The 15,736-nt window shown below is 54.2% G+C and overlaps 1 protein-coding gene across 1 annotated transcript in view; it reads right to left on the bottom strand.

Annotated features, from left to right (window-relative positions):
- SLC39A11 (solute carrier family 39 member 11) overlaps nucleotides 1-15,736 on the bottom strand; it is a 267,969-nt gene that overhangs the window by 80,290 nt on the left and 171,943 nt on the right. Inside the window, exon 15 of the mRNA XM_064676146.1 lies at nucleotides 13,055-13,206. The gene's annotated coding sequence lies outside the window, so the exon portion shown is untranslated. The remainder of the gene's footprint in view (nucleotides 1-13,054; nucleotides 13,207-15,736) is intronic.

The following is a 15,736-nucleotide window of genomic DNA, read 5'->3' on the forward strand; positions in this document are numbered from 1 at the left end:
TAAAATTCAGCCTCCCTCCCCCACGGCAGCAGAAAATGCTGCCCTGGGTCGGGCTGGTTTGAGTCTTCCCAAGGAATGACCTGCAGTGGACACCCACCCACCTCAGGGTTATGGTTCAGTGGGCATGGTGGGATTCAGCCAAAGACTGGACTGGAAGATCTTTGGAGGTCTTTTCTAACCTTAGTAATTCTAAAAAACAGCCACACAGCAGAGACAGCCCCTGGAAAACGACTTTGCTTCAGACGAGCAGAACTGCACCTCTGCCCCTTTGTGCTCTCCATGCCCCTCCACTGCAGTGGTCCTCCCAAGAGGTGCCCGCGGTGCAGCCGAGCATCCCCGCACGGGCTACGTGCCTTTGGGCTGGGCCTCCTCCCCGGCCCCCCCTCTCCCCGACCCCACTGTGCGGTGCAGGTGGGCAAGAAAGAGTTAAGGCTGCAGCTGCCAGCCCCGGCGGTGCGGAGTTATGCTCAAACTGTTCCCACTGCTGCATGAAGTCAGCTGTCATTAGGGAACAAAGGCGCCCCGGAGCAGCTCAAGTTGTGTCACACTCGGGAGGCGCGGAGACTGCTCCCTGATTAGGATTTCTAAATCAGTCCCATCGAGGCCACAGAATAAAGCCGCAGAACAATGAGCGGGGGCACATTCACACAAGCAGCAGCCCCCTCCGTCCCCCCCGCCGCCCTCCCCACCCCCTCGCACGCTTCTCCTCCCGCCCCAGCCCCGCAGCACTTCACCTCCCCGGCCCGCTGGGGACCGCAGCTCCCGCTGCCCCGGGGCTGGCTCTCCATCCCTGCTCACCCCTCAGCTGGGACACTTCTTAAATCACCAGGGTGGGGCATCTCCTCAGTGGGGACCCCTCGCCCCAGGAGCCACCGGCCCTGTTCTTTGAGGTGCCCAATTTGGGGCAATGCACAGAGGCTGATGGAGGAGGCAATGCCAGGCACTGCAACTTCCCAGCACGTTTCCTGAGCAGCCAGCACGGCCAATGCCTGGAGCACCTTCCCCATGCCTGGGGAACCACCCCCACCGGTCTGCCCTCAGCGCTGACCATGGCAGTGGTGGCCACCACAGCCCTCTGCCTCCAAGCCCTGTCCTGAGCCCACCGTCCCCAGGGATGAGCAGCCACGCTTTCCCACCAGCCTGACATCCTCAGGGACCAGCCACACCGCGTGCCAGCACTGCCAGCCAGGCTGGGCACGGACCAGCAGAGTGGCTGCTGCAAACACGTTGGTTTTTCTTTGGAAATAAGGTGCTTTTCACACCTATAAGAAACTCACACACACACATAACAAACCTCACCTGCAGCAACACCAAACTGTTTTAAAGGACGGGTCACCTCCCTCAGGTGACCACTGCCCCTTCCTTAGTGACACCTCCTGGACTCCCCCCCACGGACCCAGAGCATCCCCCACCCCCTCATCCCTGTCTTTGCCCCACAGAGGTTTTTCTTTCCTGCTAAGCAAGACTTTGTGCACGCAGGAAGAGCTGGGAGGGTGCAGCCCCTGCTGCTGAACCCATCCCAACCCACACAGCTCACTCCATGAGCACACAGGTTCTCACACTCTGGGCAGGAGGGAGATGTTGGTTTGCCTGCTGGGGTCCGTAAAAACTGTGGGAATTCCGGCACAAAATGACGCAGCACAAGTCAAAAAACCTTGAGGGAAACCAAGACAGTCGTGAATTTGGGATGTTAAAGACACGGAGGCAAGAATTAAGTGGTAATAGGTGCTGTTCTTGGCTCCAAATCTGCCTTTGCTCATGACATTGGCTGTGTCAATTAGGAGCTCTTTGCCACATGGAAGGAGGAGGTGACCCTGTAAGTGGTTGCCTCCCACAAATCCGAATCCTTAACACTCAGGGTTCCCACAAGGAATGACAAACATGATGGGACAGTTCTCCCACCACTCTTGGTTTATCCAGAGCTGTGACTCGCTGGGGGACCTGGAGGCCTCCACCGAGGTGGGGTTGGGATCCAGGCTGTGTTCCTGGTCCCGTGGAGCCTCCAGGCCAGCCCAAATCCCACACCTGTGCCATCAACCCGAACTCCTGAACAACCTTCCTTGGAGAGCTCCCGTCTTCCCCACGCAAAGACTCCTCCCTTGCACAGAGCCAGAACGACCGCACCTCTATCCCCTCTGCCCTGCCTCGGATTTGGGAAGAGACAGGGGGATGGGAGACGGGAAAAGGGTCCGGAACCCGCTGCCCCAAGGGTTGGATCTCCAAACCCGCAGCGAAAGGGCGGCGGGCAGCGGGAGGGCGGCAGCCAGCAGGTGCAATGAATAAATATCCCGGCAGAAATCAATCCGGAGAAGGGGGAAGGGAAGGAATATAGATATCGGGCATCCCGCCCCCCGCCTCCAGCCCCCGGCAGGACACGCACGCAGACACACACACACTAATCCGGGGGATTTGGCCGTCATATGACATGCCCGGTCCGTCCGAGGGAGGGGATTTAAGGCACGCCTCTCCTTTCACGCCAGGAAAGGATTTTCATCTCTCAAGAGCACAATGAGGGGGGAAGGAAGGAGGAAAGAAAAAAAAAAAATAGAAGAAAAAAAAAAAAAAGCCAATCAAGCCGGGATCAGCTGTGGGCTGGGCTGCTGCAGGTCTGCCTGTCCCAGAGGGGGGTGCGGGGACACATATTGGGCCGTGTGGGAAACCCACAGTCTCAGCTTCTCACACATTGTTCTCCTGCCCGGCTCCCCCCAGCCCCCAGCCAAAGCCGTTAATGCCACAAAAGATACTTTGCCCATTGTGCCGGGGACAGCTGAGAGGATAGAGTTAGCCTTACACAGCTTTCCTGCCTCCCTCTCCCGCTGGAGAGGGGAAGAGGGGACAGGGCAATCAAAATGGAGAGTTTGATGCTCACCATACAAAAGAATTAAATCCACTTAGGCCCCTTTCTCGCTAATCTCGGACTGTGGGGGGTTAAATATGGTTACATTTTCATTAGGTACTAATAGCAAAAGGGCAGCTAATGGTAGCACAGCCCGCCGCATTGTCATGCAGATGGCTCCCAAAAGGGCTCCCCGGCCCGGCCGCGGCGCGATGGCATCCCCGGAGTGGGAAATTGTGTCACTCGGCATTGTCGGCGCTGAATTCCCTCAATGGGAAAAGTCATGTTTCCTCCGCCGAAAGGAAACAAGTTAAAACGCCCGGGGAGGGGTGGGTGGAGGTGGCGGGGAGGCACCTGGACCCTCCGGCAGAGCACAGAGCGATGCCCGGGGCGAGGGGCTGCTGCAAAGGACCGCCTCGAGCCATCAACCTTTGGCTCTGCAATGCCAGCGGTGCCAGCAGCCAGCGCAGCTCCTGCTGCCCGGGGGCCGGGAGGATGCTCTTCCCCCTTCCTTCGGGACTGCGGGGCCCGGGGCAGGTCCCTGCTCCAGGGACACCCACCGGGAATTTGGACAAGGCGACAGGACGCTGTAAACTCTTTCTCCGAACACTTTGTTCGCAGCCAGCTCAGCCTCGCTGGGGCTCACTCTGCCCTCCCCCCTCTCCTCCGAGCTGGAAACTGGAGGTTCCAGAGGAGCTGGAGCAGGGAGAAGCACCCTGAGGGTCTGTGCCACTGCCCAGTGACCTGACTGCCCACAGAGCCACTCAGGGTACCTGTGGTCATCCCCAGGGTGACAACTCCCCCCCTCATCCTCTCCCTGCCCTCCCAGCAGGTCGAGCTGCTGTTCTCCCGTCACACCCCCCCACACACACACTCCTGTCACAGGTGGCATCAAAGGACCACGCTCAGATTGGCACTGGTGCCAACATGGCACCTGGAATCTGGTGCACACACACCCTGGGGTGCCTCTGGAGCCATCAGCACTCCCAGCAAAGCACAGGTGCTCTGGTCAACTGGTGTCATCCCTTTGGGGTTCCCATACAAGCACCAGCATCCGTGGGGTCACAGCCTTCCAAACATTCTCCTTGCTGGAAGACCAACCACCATCATCCCTCACAGCTTCAGAAGCTTAATGCTGGTGTCTCAGCTGAAGGAGTGTTATCCCTCAGGGACCACCAGCTCCAAAGGGATCCCAGACCACTCAGGACTTCAATGCCTTGGGAGTGCCCACCCACAGAAAGGAAAACTGCTCATTTGGGTGCCTGGGCTAAATGCTCACACTAAGAGAGAGCAGACAGAAAATATCTGCCAGGGGATATTTTATAGGGTGAGAACACTCTGGGCTATTTTTTCTTAGGGTGTTAGAAGAGGGACCCACGACCCAACCAGTCAGTGAGGTTCTGTCCTTTCCCCCACAGCAAGTGGCACGAAGGTAAAAATCCAGCAGCACAAGCAAGGACATACAAACCCCCCATCTGCACAACACTCAAGTGCAAATCTCCTGACAAACTCTGACACCACCACGTCTGTCTTGCCTGACTGCCAGAGCCCAGACCTGAGCCAGATTTCCTGCAAGCGTTGCTGAGTTTTGCAAGCTTTGAGTCCTCGGAGAGTCGCATTTTCAGGCTTCTCTCCGTAACCTTCACACAAACCCAAGCTGTGACTCTGAAAGCTGAGATCCCTGATGCTCTGGAGCCAGAGCTTTCAGGGAGAAAGCGAGAGCAGGGGAAGGTTGGCTTCCTGGAGGACGGATTCCCTGATGTCCAGCAGGCCTGAGCTGAACTGTGGTTGCACTGTTCCCTTCAGCAAGAGTTTGAACAGGACCTGCTCTTCTACCTTCATCCACCTACACACACCCTGCTGGAACTGGGGGTGTTTTACACCTCTGACACGGTGGCAAATTTTGTTGACACTGCCCAGAAAGACTTTAAAAGTTTCTTGACAGTGAGAGGGGCAGATGGATGGATGGACAGCACGTCTCCAACCCCGTTTCCCTAGGAAAGCCTCCATGGAATAGGGTGTTGTGCAACAGCCAGGATAACATCTTGACAGCTCGCACCGATATTTTTCTGGTTTTGGGGAGAGCTGTGGTGTTGCAATCCAGGCTCAGGGTTAAGGGCTGGAGTTCTGGAAAGCTCATCCCTGTGAGGAGTGTGACGGAGAGGCGTCACGTCCTACGGGCACCCAGGAGGGGCAGGAGCCTCCTCCGAGAGCAAAGCCGTGAGGCTGCCCTGGACCTGCTCCAGCAGCTTACGCAGCTGATGATCTGTTCTGGCCCAAAATGTTTATTGTTTCCCAGCAAAGCTGCACTAGAGGCACAGCAACACCACAGAACACAGCACTCCGAGGTTAACACGTGTTATTTTTCACTCCTGTGCCTCAGGACCTTCCGGCACTAACGTTAGTCATGTTTGCTTCCTTCAACCTGAGCGAGTGAAAACAGGGGAGGGGGCAGACACTGAAACCTCCTCAGCAGTGGGGACCAAAGGGGAAGCTGCTTTGGGAAACCCGGCCACGTCCAAAAATTACAGCCGGTCTCGGCAATTAGGAGAAGTAAAACATTAAAAAGCATGAGGCAAAGTGCATTTGCATGCTAAAAGCTCCCTTCGTGGGGCTGGGAGGCCGTGTCCAACAACAAACCAGAAAACTTCCCTCTCCAAAACTGTGCTAACCCTGCTGTCACCACTCCCCCGAGGGCTGTGGGGTGCAGAGGTGACAGTGGGTGCAGCCACAGCCCCCCTGCACCTTGCACTTGGACATGGGGGGTGCCTGAGCTTGCTGGACAAGCAAGGCTGGAAGGGTTAATCCCTGCTCAGTCATCCCCATCCAGCACAGCCCCCGGGGCTTCCCGGGGAGGGGGGCACTGGGAGGTTTCCACCGAGGGGTGGATTTGCTGGGAAGTGGTTTTCCTGCAGCCCCAGCCCGGTCCCGCAGAGCGCTGCAGAAACAGGTTTGTGCTGAACTCGGAGGTGTTCAGCACAGGTGGGCAAGTTACCTGAAGGCCATGGGGAGGAAACTCCTACATCCGCTCCCAGGGCACAGGCCTGCAGCCAGCCAAGGAGGGAGGGAGCAGGGGAGCCTCCTCCAGGGTAGGGTTTCACCTGCAAACACAGCTCCCTGCTCCAAACATGAGCTGACAGGCGGCTCCGAGCCAAAGCCCTGGGAGAGGCAAACTGAAAATCCCAGTTAGAGCTTCCTAAACCTCTAATGAGGAGAAGGGAGAGAGCAGAGCTGTCCTTGGGGACTGCCTGCAGAAAGCAGGAGTGTGTCCCACCACCATTTCCCTATCCCAATCTCATCCATTAGCACACCATGGGTCTTTGATCCTGTAATCCTGCCCTGGCTGTGCTCCTCCTCCCCTTCATTCCTTTCCCCCATGGGTTTAAGTGGGACCCCAACCAGCCTCAACAGCACTGCAGGGATGAGGCACCACCTTGCTGATAAAGCCTTTCCTTGCACAGGGCTTGAGTCCATGACTAGAATTCACGGGGCTCAAACAGCTCCCAGAGCACCCTGAGCTCTGGGAGCACCTGCAGAAGTACCTGATTTGTAGGGCACCTGAGAGCAAATGGGGACAGGAAAATAAGGGGCACATCCAGGGCTTGTTCCATACAAACCCTACACAATTTCCATTTAGGTCAGAGGGGAAGACTTGCAGATGACAGGGTGGAGGAGAGACAGAGCTCTTTGTGCTTGAGAAGGTCATCAGGTACAGGACAGTGACCCTGGACATCCAGCCTCCTGGTTCTTGGCTACTACAGAGCAGCAGTCAGGATGAAATGCAGGAAATCACCTGACAGCCCATTTCCCAAAGGTATCAGATCTCAGGTTTCATGGCAGAAATGGCAAAGGATTAATCTTTAAGTCAACAGTTGTGCTACCAACCCTCACTCCAGGACACCGCAGCAGTGGGGCGACACCTCCTCGCTCACCCCTCTCCCTCCTAAGGCCCAGCCACAGCATAACACACCCCCCAACACCCTCCAAAATGGGCAACCTCTTAAAATGGCCCACACAGAAAACTCTCAGCACAGAGACTCCTTCTGATTCCTACGCTTAGAACCTCAACTTCAGCTGCAAAGTTATTTTCTGTTAGAAAAGTGGTGGACAGGAGCAAGTTGGGAGTGAAGAGGGGAGACAACCCTCCAGACACCAGCTTGGAAGACACGAAAACACGCCTACAAGCTGGTGTTGGAAGGGGCAGGAATGGCAAGGAAATATATAACTCCATACAAACACACATTTCTATCAAGCAAAGGCGTTTCTGGATTCAATGCCAAAGAAGGGCTTTCCTCGAGGAAAGCTCATTAGGAGTCCTCACCAGCCCAGCACCTTTCCCCTCAATAATAATAATAATAATAAAAAAAAGCAGGGCATGTTCTTTTGAAGGTTGTTTTCTTTCATCCCTCCTCCACCCCCCGTGGATCTCCCCTTCAGCCCGGGGCTGGCTGTTACCTCCGGCTGAGGGAGCAGGCTGGCAGCCAGGAGCTGCTGCTCCTGCCAGGGCCCCCGGGCACATCCCAGCCCTCCTGCCTCGGCCCAGCCCTGCCCCAGCACCTCGGGGACATCTGGAGCCCCTGCCAGGCGAGAGGGCCTGGGAAGTGCAGCCCATTCCAACCAGAGCTCCCATCCCCTGCACGGCATCATACTGGGACCTGGGAAAGGCTCGGTGGAGATGGAGCTTTCTGTCCAGGGAGCACAAAGGAGAAGGGCTGGGGGAGTTTAGGTGGCTTTTTTCTTTGATTTTTTCCTTTTTTTTTTTTTTCCAGGCAGCAGCTCCTGGTTCCCTGCAGGACATACAGTTCCCCACCACAACCTCCAACCCTCGTGGGTGAGAAATGAGCTGGGCTGGATGCTGAACATGGTTACTTCTGAAATCTCTGTCAATGCAAAGGCACAGAGAGTCTTTGTCAGCTTGCTGGGCTCAATTATTGCCCAGCCAAGCTTATCTGTCAACAGATCACATATGGAGCCACGTCCTAGAGCTGGGCACCAAGGGAAGGTCTTGGAGGTGGATTCACCAGACAGGGGATTTGGTGTGCAAAGCCTCTTCCACCCCATCTCCCCAGTTAACCCTGCCAGGGGTTGTGTCTCAACCCAGTTCACTTGCAGCCTCGATGCAGCCAATTCCCAGCTCCAGGTGACCACATCCAGTCCTCCCCAGCCCCAGGAATGAGAGGCCATCGGGCCTGAGGAGTGTATTAACACCTTATCCTTGCAAGAGCTCATCACATAAAAGTCCCAGCACCAGCCCAGAGAGGGCATCCTTCATTTAGATCACAGCAACACCAGCAAGGCTCAGCCAGGCTGGGCATCTCCAAGGAGGCTCTGGAAAATGCACAGGGTCTAATTCTGCTCTGCTCAGCCTTTCCTACGGGAGAGGGCAAAGCTGCTGCTCCAAACTCATCTCCATGTGTTTTACTGCTCTGAGTGACGGGCAAGGCAGAAAGCAGTTCAGAGCCAGGACAAGAGGGAACGACAACCCCTGCCCAGAGAGCACTTATAAACCCGAGAGGCAAGATGGAACACGAGGGGGAAACAGGCTGGAGGCCAGAGGGGATGCCATAAAAACTTTGCTGTGGGCACAAAGCACCTCCCATCTCTGCCTTGGTCCAGGAGCTCAGAGCAAATCCTCCCCAAACCAAACCGGAGCAGCAAAACCCACTCATGGTGCAAACGAGGAGGGGAAAAAAGAGGTGTCTGAGCCCTGGGCACCCCATGGGGCTGGAGGCAAAGGGACTGGGCTGTGTCTGCCCAGAGGGTTCAGTGGCACAGCCAGAAGGGGACTCCTGGTCTCCCCAAGCTTTGATGAAAAGACCCTTCCTCCTCTCTCCCTCTGCCACCTGCAGGGGAGGGCAAAATCCTCCTGAAACCAGCGAGGCTCAAAGAAATCCAACTGCTCCCCACAGCACACGTTTGTCACCTCTCCTCCCTCTTCATCCCACCTTCCTCACTTCACCCACAAATTTGTGATGGCAAAGAAGGGATTTTTTCCTTCCCCTCCAAGAAGGAAAGAGAGGAAGGGTTGGGAGGGAAGAGGCATCTTATTTCAAATAAACAAACAAAATTTATTGCCGGACACATCCCCAAGCCCTCGGCCCAGGCTGGCAAACTGCAGCCCCGATGTAATAAGCACATAAATAAAGTTTACAGCTAAACTGGCCTGACCCAGTATTGCCCCGAGGTGCAGGAGCAGTATCTTGTCATTAGTATGCAGAACACATCCCCTTAATGTCTGCTCATTTGTTCTCAGCCCACTCGGCTCTATAAATCTCCACAAAAGGGCAAGGCAGGGCTGCGGGGGAGCCGGGGGAGCGGGGCCAGGGGGATGGGAATCGCCTACTGTCCCGCTTCCAGCCGGAGCAACACGGCCTGCGCAGGAATTTCTCTGCCCTTCCTTCCACCGGAGCCCACGGGAGGACAGGACGGGCAGCTGGGAAGTGCCCGCACTTGCCTGCCCGAGGGGAAGGGAATAAACTGGGATTTGTGTGTCAGCACAGGTCCCAGAGCTCCCGGCACGGAGGGACACCCCTGGCTGCTCCCAGCTGGGGCACAGGCTCAGCTGGGATGGACACAAACACAGCTTGGAAGAGAAAGAGGAATTCAACAATATTTTCCCTCTTCTTTTTTTTTTTTTTTCAGTGCTTTAAATCATCATCCCTCCTGTCAGACCCTCTCACCTTCAACACCCCACACGGCACAGGGCACCCCTCCCCAAAACTCCTCTGGCAACTCCCCATCCTTAACAGCACCTTCTTGGAGCTCTGCTGCAGGCTCTGGGCTGCACACAGGGGACCTGGGGTGGGCAACAAGGGGGGAGGATTCCTGCCTGGACAGGAGCACCAGGATCAGCACTGACAGCATCTCAATCCAAAGGGAGATGTGATCTCCTTCCCACACTGCTGGGAGAGGAGAATCATGGAATCATGGAGTGCTTTGCATTGAAAGGGACCTCAAAGCTCATCCAGTCCCACCCCCTGCCACGGGCAGGGACACCTTCCACCAGCCCAGGTTGCTCCAAGCCCCGTCCAACCTGGCCTTGGACACTTCCAGGGATCCAGGGGCAGCCACAGCTCCTCTGGGTAACCTGTGCCAGGGCCTCCCCACCCTCCCAGGGAGGAAGGAGAACAAGGTCTCTGATTCACTGTCCCACAGTCCCACAGAAGTTATCTGCACTGCTCCAGTGCTCTGCACAAAACTTCTGCACAGGGCAATATCAGCCCCCCTTCCCTGTCATCAGCCTTGTTGGGATCTCCCCCACACATCTGAAGAAGGCAAAACATGATTTATTGTCTGACACACACACAAAAAAAACCCCCAAAAACCAGGAAAGAAAGAATGAGGCAAAGCAACCACCCAGCACAAGCACCTGGGGAGCAGAGAGGGGGGTACATTGGGTGCAAGGAGCCAAGGGGAAAAGTGTTGTCTCCAGAGCAATCTGATGGCTCAGGAATTGGATTTCTGATACAAAATGATCAGAAATGCTTTGAGGTTTAAAACCCCTCAAAGCAGCCCAGCCACACCACATTCCTAACCCCTATTCCTGGCGTTCAGAACCTTCTGCTGTCAGGGAGTCTCACAGCAAAGGTGTCGGGTCTCAGAGGTGTCAGGCTAATCCAGGAGATCACAGAGTCATGGAATGGTTTGGGTTGGAAGGGACCTTAAAGAACATCTCATTCCAACCCCACCTCTGTCCAGTTTGTGCCAGCCTGAGCAAATGCAGGGCAATTATTGCAGGTATGGAAAAGGGCAAAGCCAAACAAGGGTGCTTTTCTGCATACCCACATGGGTACCTAGAAACACCAGAAGTCACCATTTTCCTAGGATGCATCAAGAAAGCCAAAGCCATGTGCTCTTTTAGATTCCAAATGCTGTAACTTTTCCTTCTGTCTTAAATAATGAAGTTTGCAGACGCACGAACTCCACACGTTTTGGAATTCTTTCAACACTTGTAAACACAGGAGATGTGGTGCTCCAGCAGCCCACAGGCACCTCACCCTCCAGGATACGAGAGAAATAAGACATCTCGAGTAGGAGATTTAAGGGCAGGGACTAAAGTGAAGGCTGAGGTTTGAAGTGCAACTCGAAGCTATAGATGATTTGCAGATCTGAGCCCAGGTGTTGTAACCCTGCTCCCTGCCTGCCCTGCACAGACAAGGAGAGCCTTGAAATTCCCCTTGCAATCAGCTGAATCAGCAAACCCCAGCAGTTCCCACAGCCCTTGCTGCAGACTGGCAGCGAGGAGCAAACAGTGCCACGTGCTGTCGGGACCGGGGCGGAGGGGGCGAAGCCTGAGAACATTTCTGATGTCAGGAGCAATCAGGAGGTGCTCGAAGGTTCCAGGGAGACCAAATCGTGATGAAACCACCAGATATTTCACATCTCGTTACACGGGAGGGTTTCACTCCACAGCCTGGGAGCCCAGAGGTGCCACACACGCTCCTGCCCACGAGCAGGGTTCTGCTGAAACGCGGCAGGACCCATGGAAGCTGCACTGGTGGAAAGGCAGTGACCTCTCTCACCTCAGGTGGGAAACCAGCACATCCTGCCCCTGCTGCACCTCTCAGACACCCCAGCTCGCTGGGTGATAACTGACATGCCATAAACCTGGTTTTTAACTCTCCTAATTACCAGTGCTGTGCTCATGAGTAACACGAGAGCGTTTAAGGTGGGGCACATTTTCCATTACGGGGCCCCGCTTGCACGGATTCCATGAGAAGTGTTTTCTGCTGGATGCGGCTGGGACAGAGCAGAGCCACGCTCCAGACAGAGCTTCCTAACCCCAAACCACCCCTGCCAACCAAGAGAGCCTTCCCCCTTCAGCAGAGGGGCTCCTTCTGCAGGAGAACACCCCGAGTCACCCCCGCCAGCACCACGGAAGTTGACCTTGGATAAATTCCCTGCCTCTCCAAGCTTTCCCTTTCTACAACACTGAGGCACTTGCATCAACAGCATTGGCAACACCAGATGGATTGGAGGGTACTATGCCTAAAATAATAAGGAAGGAAATAATGCAGTCCAGGCAAAATACTTTGGAATAATTAAATTCGAGGAACGGCACAATCCAGTTCCCAGCTGCAAATTGCTCTGGAAACATGGTTCCATTCCATGGAGCAGCAAGCTGGAGGCTTTGGTACAGGGAAAAAGAGACCCCAACAGGGGGAATGTCTCGAGGAGTGAGGACAATGCAGTTTCTGGGATCACCTCTGTTCCTCTGTGATCAGACCTCGCTCAGCTCACACGACCTGTTGTGTTCCCAACGGAGCAGAACCCACAGAAACAAACCTGGCTCTCATCTAAGAGGCTGCTTTTCCAAAATCCCCTATTGCAGGTGGGTTTGGTGGAGCCTGCATCGAGGCTGAGCACAGGGAAGCTTTTCCTCAACAACAAGCTGGAGGGACAGAGGCCACATGATGCCCAAATGTGTCCCTGTAGGATTCTGCACACGGAACAACGGGAAAGCCCCACAGCCCTTGTCCCAGACCTGAGACAGCTCATGGAATATCCTGAGCTGGAAGGGACCCACAAGGAACATCAAGTCCAACTCTTGGCCCTGCACAGGGCAACCCCAAAAAGCTCTTGGATCCAACACACAGTCAAGGGGAAGGAAACACCAACAGAGCAGCCCTGGCCTTACAGAAGGGCAGCAGCAGCCTGGGAGCCCTCTGACCCAGGCAGGGGCAGAGCACAGGGTTGAGCTGCTCTCCCAGAGGAGCCCAGAAAGCTCAGCCACTCCCAATGCAAAAGAAAAAAAGAAATAAAACAGTCCAACATACCAAAACCATCATTTTCAGCCCAATGTGGAAACATTTTGGAGCTCCTGGGAGCTGCACCGGTAGGAGCACTGGTTTAGTCATCACATTTGAGCCCTTCAGCTCCAGGACAGCCCAGTGCAGTCACAACCATGCAGGTTTAGGCTGGGCTGCCTAAAACTGTACCCCAACTCCTGCAAAGAGGGAGCCAATGCTTTGCTACCCACACACTCAGATCCAAACTCCTCCTTGCCATCCCTGCCTTCCAGCTGGCAGCTTTCGGTCGGGGAAAAGACAGAGGATGGAGTGGGAAAAAAAAACCCCAAGAATAAATCCCTGCAGATTCTCATCTTCCTCCTCTCGTCTCCTCAAGTCATTGTTTTGCAGTACAAGTATTTCAGCTCTCCCTGTACCCGAGAACAGGATTAGACAGGTCACACCGTGGAATCAGATTACAGACTTTTACCTTTTTAACTTCTCTTCTCAGCACGTAGGCTGTGAGCTGACACCGGGGAGGGAGCACTCAGGGGACAGCCAGGGCTGGGTGGAGGTGGCAGCAGAACGTCAGTGACTCACAGGGATCTGCCAAGTCATTGGAAGTTCTCACGAGCCCGGGACCTGAAACAAAGGAACAGGTGGGTTAAAATTCAGGGGAGCAGAAAAGAAAAGTTTTACCCAACCCGTGCAGGCAACAGAGTAAAAAGTGTCCTGCTGGAATTTTGTCCCGAAGGGCTTCAGCTTCCTTGCAATTCAGAATTACAGTTTCCCCTCTCACAGCTGCCTGCAGGGCTCCAGCAGGGCCAGGGAGCCCTTGGGATCCTGAGCAAATGGGCTCTGAGGGTGCAGAGTCCTGCAAGATCTGGGACCTTGCAGAGGACTTCTGTGGCCATGGACTCCAAATCATTCATGAGCCCTGTGCTTTCAGTGCTACAGATTTTATTTTCACATGGTTTTCCTTCAGCCAGGGAGAACAGCTGTCCTGTCTCAGCCTCTCCTCTGACTTCTTCCAGTGTCAGCATCCTGCAATGTCCCCACTGAGCCCAAAAAACAGGGATGAACACAAAGACACTCAAGAGACATCAAGAAATGGAGAAGATGAAGAGCCCATTCCTCAGGATAATCATTCTGGTAAAAGCACGTGTTGAACTTGTTATATGTGTGTATAATTTCGAGCTGTTAATGCTCATTATGATCCCTGGTGACAGCCCAGGACAGCCTGTGCTCCCAGTGCTGCCTGGCCCCCCTCCACCTGCACAGGAGCATCACCCAGAGCAGTTCATTCAGGCTGGAAGTGTCTGAAGTATCATTACCCAAAGCACCCATTTCAACTGAGCCTTTTGGGTCCCTTCCAGCTCAGGATATTCTCTGCTTTTCCCTGCAGTCAGCACTGCTCCTGCTACATCTTGGCTCTTACTGTGAACGAATATTCAAGTGCGAGTGGAACAACATTACTGAATTTATTATAATTAGCCCCAAAACACGAGGAGCATAAAGAGATTAAATTCCTTGCCCTATTTTATACCAGACAGCCAGGCAGGGCACACCACAAACTGCTTCTCCAAGGCAGAGCAGTGCCCTAATCAATGATCCATTCTTCCTCCCTTAACGCCTCGAATGGCAGGGGAAAAATAATTAATTGCCAAATAAATTATTTAACCAGCTTGGCTTTTTGTTTTTTTCCTTGTTCACCCATCACCTTTACATTCATTAACCTGGTTGTTCCAAGTCCTAGGACACCCAGGTGTTGACAGGACAGTCCTTTCTACCACAGCACTGCCTGAAGTCACTGGCACTGTCCAAGGACATGGGGGTCACCAGCTGGACCCCAAAGGCAAATCTCCCCTCATCCCACCCCTGTGCCCCGCCAAGGAGCCCTGCAGAGCTGGTGGGGGAGCACCAAGAAGCCTCCAACCAGTCCCAGGCTGGAGGGATGTGCTGTGAAACAATGTCCATGAAACGCCCAAGGCTTGGGAGTTCAAACCACAAGAACAATTCTAGAAGATGACCAAGAACTTCCTCTAGACAATGAAAAGCAAAATTAAACCCTCCTGTTTTCCATTCAGGGTGTTGCTCCCGAGTGCCATGAGAGCACCCAGGGTGTCCCTCACCTCCCAGCTCTGGGTCCATCTGCCAGGGGCTACAAACCCAGGGGGAAACACTTCACGAGATACAGAGAGAAAATCAGGGCAGATTTCCCTCAAATAACATCAACCCCTCATGTCAACCCAGGGTCTGACCCCCAAGGGCACGTTATATGGTTTTATTGGTCTCAAAACCTCTGAAGAAGGCTCTGACACATGATTTCAGCTCCGAGCCATCTCCACTTGACCAACTCAACTCGTCTTTCCCAGTCAGAGGGATAACAAGAACAAACTGATGAAAGGTGCACACCAAAAAAAATAGAGTCACTGAGCTCAATCCCCCCCAGAGGGAACCATCTTTATCACCATTCTTACAGAATATACAGCACACACAGCAAGTCTGTGATGGTTTCATCACACTCAAACAGGAGAAGCCTTAACTATCCATTTCCAGGGCTGAACAGTCACAGCACATCATGTGGGTATTTTATGAGTCTTTCCTACGAGGCACAGCCACGACAAGTGAACCACAGACCTCCTCCTTCCCACCCCTCCAGTGACAGAACCAGGAGGAACCAAGAGTTCTGAGGAAGGGCCAGAAGGGTGGACTTGTGTCACCCTCCAACCCTTGTGAACCTCCAAAACAGGACATCAACCAATGACTGCACCCATCTGCTGCTGGGGACACCCCGGGGACAGGCCAGGGCCCTGCACAGCCCAAGCACCACCTCAGGCACTTCAGCATGTCCCAGAGCAGCCCAGAACATCCTGGTTAATGAAGTTCCCGAGATAAAGATTAACGCAATCCTTTTCACAGGTTTCTGCTGGTAATTACAACTCTATCACTTCAGAGTTAATTACACACAGCTAAAGAGGTTATTAGGTGTAGATGGAAAAAACATTGTACTGGAAACAATTCCCTTCTGCCCTTAGCTGGCTGAGAGCTAAATATTCCCAGAGAAGAGGAAAGGTGGGAATTCTCCGTTTAACTGGTGTGTTGTTGTGAAAGACTTCTACCTTTGGGAGAGGGAGCTGGGATCAAACATGTCTCATGGGTGAAGTCCCAC

Source organism: Pseudopipra pipra, chromosome 19 (assembly GCF_036250125.1).
Source record: "Pseudopipra pipra isolate bDixPip1 chromosome 19, bDixPip1.hap1, whole genome shotgun sequence".
NCBI lineage: Eukaryota > Metazoa > Chordata > Aves > Passeriformes > Pipridae > Pseudopipra > Pseudopipra pipra.